Source organism: Pseudoliparis swirei, chromosome 20 (genome assembly GCF_029220125.1).
Source record: "Pseudoliparis swirei isolate HS2019 ecotype Mariana Trench chromosome 20, NWPU_hadal_v1, whole genome shotgun sequence".
In the NCBI taxonomy this organism is placed as follows: Eukaryota; Metazoa; Chordata; class Actinopteri; order Perciformes; family Liparidae; genus Pseudoliparis; species Pseudoliparis swirei.
In genome coordinates, this window is record NC_079407.1 from 23425370 (window position 1) to 23439144 (window position 13775).

Sequence of the window (13775 nt, forward strand, 5' to 3'; positions counted from 1 at the left end):
GTGAAAAACTGTTTTCTGGTCCAAACTTCTTAATATTTAGTGGACAACTTTAACCGGCCTAAATATTGGGATGTTTTTTGACATATAGTAAGAATTAGAAAGCTAACAGCATGCTGATGTTACACTGACATAGATTACTTAAAAACGTAATAAGTTGTTGTTGTTGTTGTTGTTGTTGTTGTTGGTATTGGAGTCTACTTTCTGTCCATCAGCAGGTAATGAAACTTCAGAATACCGCCTCTCTAGGTGTGTGTGTGCGCACACTCCCTCAACCACACACACACAAAGTATGCCTATAAACCCACCTACTATTGCACAACACATGCTATCAGTCAACATCCGTATATGCTGAAAGATTTGTGTTTTGTTTCACACACACACACACACACACACACACACACAAGGAGCATTTATGGCAGGGAAGCTCGACTCCTCTCGCGCCGCCGGTCTGTTTACAGGGGAACCTCCCTCCAGTGAAACCTCTCATTTGTCGTATTTCATCACTTGGTGAATATGCATTGTGTTTGACAAGAGCGCCATGTGACGTGTTGATGGATCAGAACATATATGACTGTGGATGATGTGATGTGTTTCCTGTGTTTGGTGGATGATGTGATGTTTCCATAAAAGTATCAAACAGATGTGCCATTTTTAGTTTCTGAAATCTTTACAGCCAATACGGACGTATGGTTTTTAATTGTAAAGCGAACTGAAACGACTGCCTCTCGCAGGAATAGAAAGTGCTTTATAGACAATAAAGGAGGACAACTACAAGTTTTCTTCTCTGGTTACTGTTACAAATAGTACATTTATTCAAACAAAGCATTGAAATGATTTTTTAAAAAAGCCAAAGATTCAGCAATTATCCCCGTCCTGCGGAAATATGGGAGAAAGAGAGAGAGAGTCCTTCGGAGATAATTAACAAAATGACGCCAAAATAGCTTCTCTTTTGTTTTGGTGTCTTTGGTATTTGTGTGTGTATTCTCGTCTGGCTATCCATCGCCACCCTTTCTGTGGTTTATGTCATTTTTTTACTCTCCTCCTCTTCCTCTTTTTCCTCCCATGCATTTTTTTCAGCTCCCTTTGCTGTCAACCTCCAACCACTGTCTCCACTGCTGGTCTTTGTTCAAGGCAAAAGCAATCGATGACCTCAAAAAAACTCAAGAAAACCTCATTTTCATCATGCACTCTGAACACTCTGAATACTATAAACACATTCTGAGCATTCTAAACACATTCTAAACACCTTCTAAACACACTTTGAACATTCTAAACACACTCTGAACACATTCTAAATTCATTCTAAACACACTGAACATTCTAAACACACTGAACATTCTAAACACATTCTAAATACATTGTAAACACATTCTAAACACACTCTGAACACATTCTAAATACATTGTAAACACATTCTAAACACACTCTGAACACATTCTAAATACATTCTAAACACATTCTAAACACATTCTAAACACACTCTGAACATTCTAAACACATTCTAAATACATTCTAAACACATTCTAAACACACTGAACATTCTAAACACACTCTAAACACATTCTAAACACATTCTAAACATTCTAAACACACTCTGAACATTCTAAACACATTCTAAATACATTCTAAACATTCTAAACACACTCTGAACTTTCTAAACACATTTTAAATACATTCTAAACACATTCTAAACACACTCTGAACATTCTAAACACACTGAACATCATTCTAAATACATTCTAAACACATTCTAAACACATTCTAAATACATTCTAAACACACTGAACATTCTAAACACATTCTAAACACATTCTGAACATTCTAAACACATTCTAAACACACATTGAACAATCTGAAAACACACTCTGAACATTCTAAACACAATGTGTTTAGAATGTTCAGAGTGTGTTTAGAATCTGTTTAGAATGTGTTTCGAATGTTCAGTGTGTTTAGAATGTTTAGTGTGTGTTTACAGTAGTATGTTCAGAATGTGTTTAGAATGTTCAGAATGTTTTTAGAATGTGTTTAGAATGTTCAGTGCAACAGAGGAGGACCCCTCTCCAGGATGGACAGAAGAATAGATGTCATGTGACTAGAATGAAGCATTAAAGAGTTACATAAACACATTGAATGAATATGACAGAATGTATGAATAGTTCGTAGCAAAGATAATTAAAGATAAAAACCAGGGAGACAAACACAATCAGTGGAAGTCTAGACTAAAGTTCCTGAGTTTCTTTTCTTTGTTGAAACCCACAACAACAAACACTTAAGAATAGCGTTCTCTTGGCGGCTCTCCTCAGTCTCGTGTGCGGTGTTGTTTTTGTGGGCTTGAACTCCAGTCACCTCCACAAAATGTGTGTTTAAAATCCCAGCTCGCTCCTTTGTTCTTCCTTCGCTGCGTCTTTCAACATCATTGCTCACTATACAATTGCCAGTAAACATTGTGAATTATGTGAATTATATCTTCCGAGCGCACGAGACAGACTGTCGAATTCGGACGCAGTGCGTTTGAAACAGAGCTTTTTCAAGAAGATTTGCACTTTGAGCTGTTCATGAGGGAAATAGGTATGAGATGCATATTTGTGTGAGTGAGAGAGAGAGAGAGAGAGAGAGAGGAAGTGACATCATGGAAAGTGAACGCTGTACAAACAGGCTGCAGCCCCCCAGGTGGGCTCTATGATTAAAAGATTACAGAGGAAATGAAAGAGCTACACACATGCACACACAAACACACACATACATACATACCCATGTGCGCATGCAATAACTAACCCGAGCCTTTAGTTTGTAGGGATCAGTGTGTGTCTAGAAGGTAGAGGAAGTGAGGTCACAGAGGTTGCCTGTCCGGGCCGGCAGCCGCTTGCAGCTCTGAGTCAAGAGTGTGTAGGGCGCTGATTCAGCATGGCGACGGGCAAACAACCCCAAATAATCCTCCTCCTACCTCCATTCATGCACACATCAACAGAAATACCATCTCCGCCTCACTTTCCTATCAGTCTTTGATTCGATTGTTCATCCTTGACAGGTCAATTTCTCCCCGAGAGCTCCGCCCAGATGTGACTGTTTTCCACCCCGGCGACTTTGTTCCATTGTATGAGGAGGAATTAGCCTCGTGTGCTCTGTTGCCACGAGTTACACGCGTGGCGATCAAAGAGAAAGAGCTCACGCCGTTTCCACCGCAATCACGTGACATCAGAGCGACATTTGAGAAGGTATAATTGTGCTTTTCGTTGAAACACTTTTTTACAGGCAAAAGAAGCGGGCATCTTGTGAGGGGCACATGTCGTCCATATGTTCTCACGCGAAGGCAGAGGAACACCAAAAGGGTTCGCGTGCAGCTGCTGGACGCGGGAATGTGATCGCTGAAGCCCCCCGCTGAGAGAGCCCAGTGGAGGCTATTTGCTTCTGCCTTCGAGGGGGAGTGGGGAGCGGGGGGGGGGGGGGAGGGGAGTTCTGGTGGGTGAACTTTGCCTAAAGTGATGAGCACAGCAATAATCAGGAGCGAAATGCGTCAAACTCTGATCAAACAACTCCGCACAACCGCTGTCCACTTTTTTTGTGAAGTGGATTATAACAAGATGAGTATTTACGTGTGTGTGTGTGAGAGAGAGACCTTGTCGTCATAGCAACTAAAGAAGGGATTGGCTAAATTGCCCCTTTTCCCAAAGTGAGATCACAAGGACTTCTGACCCCCCCTCCCCCCCCTCCCCACACACACACACACACTCATCTACAAAACGTTGTCACTTCCACAAAAGATAATCTCAGTGCTCTTTGTGTCCTGTTCAGCCGCCATTCAGGCCCCTGGAGCCTGGGAGCCACTCAGGGCAGTGGTGGCCGGCGAATTGAACTCCAGGCCTCTCCGTGCCTCTGTCGGCCCGGGGTTTAACTCCATCAACGGAGAGTCCTTTGAGATAGAGTCAAGTCAGCCTTGAACCTGGGGGGGGGGGGGAGTGACAGAGAGGCTAAAGACAGACAGGGGGGAAAGTGTGTGTGTGTGTGTGTGGGGGGGGGGGGGGTACACGTTTAGCCTTTTAATTAAGACCAAATGACAAGTGTGTAGCTGCTTGCAATGGGGACACGAGGCAGAGAGAGAGAGAGACAATGAAAAGGTGGTAAAGAGAGGCGGTTCAGGACGTAAAGACAGAGCAGCGCACCGTCACCACAACAAGGAGGTGCTATCCTCCGCTGACCTCTCGAGAAGTGATCTATGCTATTATATCGTTTAGTTTAGAACGTTTTGAGATACATGAACTGACGCAGGCCGTTCTCTCATTCGCTGTTATAAAAAACACACAAAACTAAAATGTGTGCTTAAATGCAGTGTTTGAGTTGGTTTTAGATAAATAATCAGTTCGAGTCCAAGCTTTTCAAGATTTATTTTGACTTTCTGCTCATTGTTTTGGTTTTTCCAGCCCACAACTTTTCTGTTTTGGTTCGCTTCTCTTTTATCTCTGGCGGTCGGACGCAGTTGCACATCGATGGGGAAGAAAGTGGAGCATTCAGTGTCTGACGGGCCGGATCCTTTCCTCAGGAGTCGGCCCTAAAGGAGACTTCCATCCATCGGGTGGACAATAAAAACTCAAAATGAATGTCAATGTTGCTCCACATCTGCTCTGTGTAGAATAATAACAAGAATACATTATCATTATGATAGATGACAGTGTATATACACTCATACTTTGTTGCACTTTCACAAACTGTCCTTCAGTTGTATAGCGGCACGTTCTGCGTGAGAAGAGAGGAAATGGTAACATAAAGAGAGCGGCAGCGCGAGGCGGGGCTGAGTTTGTGTTTGGAGCTTTTTGAGGGGATGTGGGATGGGAACACAATTAGAGGAGCTTAAGGGAGGGGAGTGGGGGGGGGGCGGAGTTACAGGGAGGGGATTGAGGGCGAGCCACACTCACCTGCACGAGCGGCAGGACCAAAAGGCCCAGGTGTCCTTTGGATGTCCCCATTAGCCACATAGATTAACCAGCCCAACTGAGGTCAATGACCCTCTCTCCTGTTACAAATAGAGAGGGGATTTTTTGAGAGGTGGAATTAGGACACATTAGCAGGTCCAGGCTGTTGAAAGCCCCCCATTTAAGTTCACGGATACATATTACATATTACTTGTAGCATGAAGTAATGTCAATTATTCTGTTTTCTTTTTTAACCATCAAAATTGCCCAGATGCCAAGGTGATTAAAAGGGCGTGTTTTGTCTGAAAAACAGTCCGACGGCCAACAATATTCAATTAACAATGACATACATCTGTTGAAAGCAGCAGATCTTCTCATTTAAAGAGCTGAAGCCGGCGTTACATTTTAATTCTTGCTCGCTATAATCGAATAATCCATTATTGTTAGATTACATGCTAAATGGCTTAATCCTCACTTTGCACCGTGAACAGTGTAAAGAGAGAAATGCCCGTAAAAAAAAAGTATGTTTCCAATAACTTGTAAATGGTTACAAACCAACAGAAAACTGGACTGAAATAATTAAAGAAATCCACGAGATGGAAAGAATAACCTTCCTTTTGAGACTGAGAAGGGACTTAAACACAGCTAGATGGACAAAATGGACAAAATATATGTCAAAATAAGGAAGTTGGTAAGTGACACGCCAGAGGCCCAGTATCTCTGAAAAAGAAAAGCACTATGTTTCACCAAGATGCAACCCATATTTATAAGTTTAAAACAAAGTTAAAGATACCCTGTGAATAGAAGTCTTTGAATATATTTTGTACTAGAGATCTGTTTGTTGGACCAAATTTAGGATTGACTGACGACGTCGGTGAAGTGCTGCATGGTTGTTTTGATTTTTTTGCTTCCTTATTTAGAATTATTTTCCTGCTTTAACATTTTTATTTTTGTTTTTCCTTATGGCCCTTCTTGGTTAATTTGTACTTTATTTTTATTTATTTTCATGTTTTATTATTATTATGCATTCTTACTTTTGAAGGTTGTCTTTCTGTAAAAATACCGAAATAAAATATCAAGTGTAAAAAATTTAAAATATAACATTTTAGAACTTTACGAGGCACACAGAGGATGCGCATGAGACAGCTCTTTGATTTGTGGATGGAAGGGAGTTTGGTCAGTGATGTCATCCGTCACGGCCTCTGACATCATCCTTCGGGGGGCGACTGTTTTCTCTCACTGACACTCTGCTGCAGGGCCGGCCGAGGGCACGCACCAACTCGCAACAGCACACGTATTGAACGCCATAACTTGAGCGAATGGCTCCCGGACGCATACTTTAGAATTTAGACCGACAACCTCCACTGAGCTAGATTGTTTCTTTTGGGCTTCATTATATATCTACTTCAGTTTGGGATCTGTTTTAAAGCTCCATGCGTTCACTCAGATGGAACCATTTAAGATGATTTATGTGTCTCAAATGATAGTAAAAACCCATTCTGCTCGTATCACACCTGGTATACATTAAATACAATGTAGAACCTCTAGTCAACAACTGTTCCAATAGCTAACCGTACACTAAAATAGGTAATGCAAGTAAGGAAAGTGAGAGAATTATACAATTATGGGATTATATCTGCGAGGAGAGGAAACGTTCTCAGGCTTTCTGCCAGGTGTGAGAGGACGGGGGTAATAGGGAAGAGTTTGGCATATGTCTGTGCCTGAGGGAGGGATGTGAGAACAGGAGCAATGACCTCTGAGATAGTTAGAAAGAAAAAAATAGAGATAACATCGAAGACACAGATTGCGTTAACAATGACTATGCTGTCTATTTTTATACGTGAAATACTATATATATATATATATATATATATTCAGGAGTGATAATTGGCTAATGAGGCTTTGTGGGCAGCATTGATTTCCTCCTTTCTCTGGACGTAGTCATCGTGATGGCGACCATTGGTTTGTGGATTAGCTTCATGGTTTATTTTACATGAAAAGATGAACATCATGCTGGCTTTAAAAAAAGACTTTAGACTAGCGACTGAGAACAAAAACTCATGTTTACAATGTTTACTGACGTAATAAATCAATTGAGAAGTAGGGTCATTATTTTATCAAAGACTTCCATACAATCAAACTTCTTTCTTGCAACCAGAGGAGTCGCCCCCTGCAGGCCGGTATAGAGAGTGCATGTCTTAAGGCCCTAGCTAGTGCATTGGCTTCAGTCGGCAGAACCGGGGGTTGCCGCCTGGTACACACACACACACACACACACACACACACACACAGATACAATGTAAAGAAAAGAGCCTTTTCTTCCCACTAAGCATCAGCCTTTGTGTACGTGCAGTCTGCTGTGCCTTTTGATGTTTTCTGGAGCGGTCTCTTTTTTCTTCTTCATTTAAGCGTGTGTTGAAAGATGAACTGAAAATCTCATTTGGCAGAATAGCCCTTAAATTAAGAAATATGAGTTCTTCTTATTTGAGTTGAAAAGAGAAGTCAGCTCCAGAAGAGGGGGGGGATGTGGCGCCTCTGGCTATACTTGTTCACTTTTTACCCCCCCCCCGAGACCATCAAGATGATCTCCACAGCAGATCTGTATGAATTCCACACATTGAGGGTGACATCAGGCACAGATTCCTCAACACGTTGCATCAAGTGAGAGCAGATAAGACCTTCCACATGTCAATATGTGTCATAACATGAGGAAAAAGACTGATTGATTATTGGAATGGGGCCAAGAATTTGAAGAAAAACACATCGGGGCATGTTGCTGATTGAAATATTACGTGGTTTTTTTCTTCCTTTTTGCTGAAGATCCCAAACTGTTAAATAACTGAACTGTGAACATGTAAGAAAAAAATAACAATTAAAGTGAACTTCTCAAGAGAACGCATGTTTTAAACTACAGGGACCTGGAGCAGTCACATGCTGAGTCACACATTGTTGCATTGTCTTCTTTTTGGTTGCATTTGACTTCATTGTTCTCTTTCCCTCCCCCAGAGAATAACAATATCACCCCAACGACAGTCTTCTGAACTTTCATGTCTTATTGTGACGTGAAAAAATAGCTTTTTTCCAGATATATTGATTGAAAATAACAAATGCATTAGCACAGAAGCTAAATAGAAAGTCATCTTTGTATTATTATTATTATTAATACTATTATATAAAGACTTATAAGGTATGTTGTTTAAGTAAAATTGAGTTTCTTTTATCGGCAAAAAAAAATTATTAATGGAAAAAAAAGTATTGTTGCAGTGCATAAACCAAAAAATAAATCTTATGTACAAATGTATCTGCCGGGTTGATGACTTATAAAATCTTAATTTTTTTTATTTGCAAACATAAAGTTCAGTACACGCTACCAGTCCCAGCTGTGGAGACATTGACACAGCTGTCTATTTATAAAGCTTTTGTAGTTCTATGTATTTTACTTGTGATTTGTTATGTATTTTATTCTATTTTAATGTGTTGTACTATCTGGACCTTGAGTCTGAAATAGAAGTGTGATTGAAACAACGTGGAAACTTCTTTCCGGCTCCAAACAGCTGACCGCATGATGACATTTGGCTGCCCTCCCTTTTTCTCCTTCAGTGTGTGAAAAGCGGAAGGAGAACAGAATTGGTGGCGTGGAGGTGAAGAGAGTTTGAAGCAGTGGCGGTAGAAGAAGATGTGTGGAGGAGGGCTGCCGGGGGGTTAAGATAGCAATCTGCCACTGGGGGAGGTCAGCGGGACTCTTCCCGCTAACACAGCCGCTCCTCTGTTCTCCTCGACCTGAACTCTCAAGCAAATTAAACTATTTTTTCCCTGAAAACTATTTGTTGAAGAAACGGCTCATGCACAAAAACATTTACTCTACACAACAAGCCTCAAAAAGACCGAATACAGTCAAATCAACACCTCTTTATAGCTGTTTCAACAAAAAACTAAACATGTGACCTTTCATGAACATAGGATTTGTATTGCATGTATTGGACTGCATTAGATCAACTGGCAGTGTGTGTGTGTGTGTGTGTAGTGTGTATTTCAGAGACGTCCGGATGAACTTCATGTGACTAAAAGAGGTCGTAAAAATCCTCATTTCAGGCGGCCGACTCATCTGGAACGTATTTTACAACGTGAACGTGAAAAATATGCACAGAGTCGATATTTGCCGCGCGTTTGTGCTCCGACCTCGGCGCTCCCGTAAAGAACACAACGACCTCAGAGGAGATTTGGAGTGACGATAGTCAGCGACATATTTCCAGGCGCACAAAGACACGACCAAGAGATCTCTTCATGATAACGCTGGAACACAAGCTCGTTGAAATGAATCAGTGATCCTGAACAACTGCTTTCGGCTTCAGTTCACTGGTGATCCAAAGAGCGGGCGGAGCTTAGACTCACAGCGTTTGCTTCATTGTTAAAGGCCGTGTTGAATGTATGTGTTGCAGCGAGACGAGTATACGCCACGTGTGAATGTAGCATCACAGCTGGCCCGATGAGCTATAGCTTCTATAGGCTTTGCTCCATCATGCTTGTTATCATCAAATGGCTTCTAGTGGTGGAGATGAGATGGTTACCTTCACATTGAAAATGCGGAAGGTAATGTTTTGATCGTGTATTTGTATGCGTGCGTGCGTTCGTGTTATTCGCATAAGTCAAAAAGTATTAAACCGAATCGCATGAAATTTGGGGGGATGATTGGTTATTATCCGGGGACCATTTGATTAGATTTTGGGATCGATCGGGTCAAAGGTCAAGATCAAGGTCATGAAAATGTCAAAATCTTCTTTGAATCGCATGAAATTTGGTGGGATGATTGGTTATTATCCAGGGACCATTTGATTAGATTTTGGGATCGATCGGGTCAAAGGTCATGAAAAGTTACAAATCTTCTTTTTACCATAGCACGGTCAATTTTTATCCAATTGGCATGCAACTAATGCCAAAATGTTCATAATTCAATGCCCAATCTTGTGATATGCGAAGGTATGCGCTCTACCGAGTGCCCATTCTAGTTGTTGCTGTTTTGGGGTTTGCTTGGCGGACCCTTGAACTCATCGACATTCTTCTGCTCCTTTTGGAACTCGGTCTCACTTCGGTACCTCTTCGCGGCCACCTAGAGAGTGAACTTGGTTGAGTCTGCCGTCCTGCTTTGTATTAAACATGAAAGATGTGAATTGATGTTTGACTAATTGCGTTTGTCATGCAGCAGAAAATAAGAACACTTGTTGTTGTCTGCCAAGTGAAAACCAATCGGTCTGTGGGCCTCTGGGTGTAGCCTGTCTTGGTTCTATTTGAGATCTTCTCTCTGGAGCACCATGCCTGCTGTGCCTTCTGGCGCGTAACCTGACTCAGTGTGGAGGAAATGGTTGACTTCTGTGAACTAGGCTTAGTTCAAGTGAATCTGAGGAAACAACCTATGAAGAATAGACGGATATGGCTGATGGATGGATGGAAACCGAGCTGTCAGTATGACGTGGGCGTGAGAACATAACCATCCCATTAGATTAGATTAGATTAGATAATCCATTATTAGTCCCACAGTGGGGAAATTTCAGGATCACAGCAGTGGGTGCATATTAGAGCATTAATGCTACACAAAACCCAATAACAATAGTAAATACTAATACCAAAATACTAAATATACAGAGGAAACAAAATATATACACAAGGCAGTGACCAAAGTGAGTTTCCAGAAGGTTAAAGTGTCCAGGAAAAATAAAAATTACGGTTTTATTTTCATAGATACAATTCACTACAGTTGGCTGTAATCTATTTATAGCTGCAGCGTAACAACCGTCTTGATAATGGAAAGATGAAAGAGCCGTGAACTATGAATAGCTCAAATGAACCTCTCTCTTATACAGAATGTGTAAACCTCAGTATGACATTAAAAAATGTACTTTTGTATTCTTCCCACTCATTTCAAAGATGAAATGTTGTGTATTATATACAGTGGGGAAAAAAAGTATTTAGTCAGCCACCAATTGTGCAAGTTCTCCCACTTAAAAAGATGAGAGAGGCCTGTCATGAGGAAAAAAATCCAGAAAATCACATTGTAGGATTTTTAATGAATTAATTGGTAAATTCCTTGGTAAAATAAGTATTTGGTCACCTACAAACAAGCAAGATTTATGGCTCTCACAGACCTGTAACTTCTACTTTAAGAGGCTTCCTCATTTTGTCTCTCATAGTTGAGGTTTACATATGATGAAAATTACAGGCCTCTCTCATCTTTTTAAGTGGGAGAACTTGCACAATTGGTGGCTGACTAAATACTTTTTTTCCCCACTGTATATCAATAGCCGGGGGTGTCTGCTCTAATGTGTGGCGACTGGCGACCTACAAGGGTATTTGTACTGAGTCGGTACAGAGTGGGGACCAGTGAGCTGGGAGAGAAACAGAAGCAGACCAACAGTTGCACAAGCGCCACTGTGCAGCGTACACGCACATGAATAACTAGAATGGGCACTCGGTAGAGTGCATACCTTCGCATATCACAAGATTGGGCATTGAATTATGAACATTTTGGCATTAGTTGCATGCCAATTGGACAAAAATGTATCGTGCTATGGTAAAAAAAAAGATGTTGACCTTTCCATGACCTTGACCTTGACCTTTGACCCGATTTATCCCAAAATCTAATCAAATGGTCCCCGGATAATAACCAATCATCCCACCAAATTTCATGCGATTCGGTTTAATACTTTTTGAGTTTTGCGAATAACACGCATACAAATAAATAAATAAATAAATACACGGCGATCAAAACATAACCTTCCGCATTTTCAATGCGAAGGTAATGAATACACCCCCTCGGTTTCACTCAGAGCCCACCCGTCCATCCTCCTCTCCAACACGTCACCGTCCGTCTGAGGGCCTCGTTCCCTTTTTTTGGTCAGTTGGGTTTTAAATCTGAGATCCTTCCAACCTCACAAGCGCCTCTCCAGGTGAGATCTGTCACCGCGCGAGAGAAAAGGCAACATTCTTGTACTTGTTTCAACTCACTAACGCGTGCACACCTTCTGCACCGCGGTGTGTCCTAATGAATAGCCCTGACTTCATAGCTCGCCTTCGTGTCTGTGTATGAAACAGCTTGTCGTCCGTCGGGCATCCCTCTGTTTTACAGCCGATGACTCGCGGTGTGACGAACACCTTTATATTTACAGCGGTGACGGTCCACTGCAGAGCCCACCTGTCTGGAGACGTGATTCACTCTAACGATCCTCTGGGAAACGACTCACTGTTGTAAACATTGCGGATGCTGTCGGGTTGGATGTGGGGCTTCCCCGACGTGTCGGTGGTAAACACAACATTCTTTTGATTTTGGATTGAAACTGTCTGGAGGTGACATGTAAGACCCTCCTCCCCTCCCTCCCCCACTTTAAAGCTTTTCTATGCATGTTTTTTTTTCTCTGTTACTGACAGAACAGAATAGTCCAAGGTCAACACCCCCCCCCCCCCCCCAAACAACCCACACAAAGGCACACTCACAAGCACTTTGTTTGCCCCGCAGTCCAATCAACTACCGGCAATAGCCGAGAGGACAAGAAAGACGACAAGAGAGACACAATAGACGCCGAGACATCCGCAAAGGTGAGCAGAGCACCCGACGGAAGCGAAAGGCCTCCCTCTTTTCTTTCTGCCTGCTGCACACCTTTGAGCCTTTCTTGTAGCCCACCTTAGGAAAACATCTGCGCCCCCACACGACGCTGAGCCTTGTGTTTCCTTCTGTCTTTAATCTTAGTGAAAAGAGCTTTTAACAAGCTGGGGATGATGAGGGGAAGTGCCGAAGCAGAACAAAGGCAGGGAGGAACTGGGGAGCAGAGTGGAAGGCTCTGTAATTTATCACCTGTTGCCCTTGGACGGCCCTGTACTCTCTGTGCCCTGGGCTCTGTGTGTGTGTGTGTGTGTGTGTGTGTGCGTGCGTGTGTGCGTGCGTGCGTGTGTGTGTGTGTGGGTGTGTGGGTGTGTGTATGCAGGTATGGAAAGGTGATGAATAAACAATTCTAGTACAAGAAAACACTTTCCTCATTTTGCTTAAACCTCAAGAGACATTGGTCTGAGCAATTATTGCCAAAGACACCACATGATGCATAGCTCCCATTACCAGAGATATTGACATTACATGTTTACAGAAAATAATAAGAATGTATAACCATTTTCCGATGTAGCACCATAGAGTTGAAAAAGAAACGGTATTTTGCGAAATAATTAAAATAATATATATATATATATAAATAAATAATCAAATGAACCAACAATTTCAAATCATGTCGCGTCATGTTGAGACCTCAGTATCTAACCAGCTATTCCCTTTAGCTTTGCCTGCCACCTTGTGGCTTGATGTTGCAACTACAGACATTTAACTACCGGACGACAGACTAGATCCTGCTTTTATTACACTTTAAACATAAATACCCACGTTAAATTATGAATACAGACTGCTTGGATTAATTTGGAGCAATGCCGTTAATTAAGTAAAGGTGGGGAGACTGGCGATACAATATAATGCTGCCTAAGTAAACGTTTTCTTAACAGCACTTCAAATTGTTTTTATTAAAGACAGAACTAAATGTGGTACAATAGCCTTTCAATACCCTTTGCTTTCATTTTAAATGAATGTAAACACACGTTACACTCTGAGTACGAATGTAATTATAAACAGTTAGGCAATTTGATTTTCTGTTCGATTATGTCTAATCTACTGGGGGCATTAACGGGATTTGCGACACACAAAAGGGAGACACGTGCGAACATCACAATTCATCCAATTTATGTTATACGGAAAGCAAACAACTTATTTTCACCGACACTTCCATAAATAATTCCTACACGGCCGACGACCCGCGAAGGCAACACCAGACCACGAATGAC

At 41.8% G+C, this 13775-nt stretch overlaps 1 long non-coding RNA gene across 1 annotated transcript; it reads right to left on the bottom strand.

Moving 5' to 3' along the window:
- Positions 1 to 4322: 4322 nt before the first annotated feature.
- LOC130211252 (uncharacterized) lies at positions 4323 to 4978 on the bottom strand. Its single transcript, XR_008834975.1, has 3 exons — positions 4911 to 4978; positions 4685 to 4731; positions 4323 to 4556 (listed from the first exon to the last, which is right to left on the bottom strand). It is a non-coding gene; the product is annotated as an uncharacterized LOC130211252 (long non-coding RNA).
- Between the last annotated feature and the right edge of the window lie 8797 nt (positions 4979 to 13775).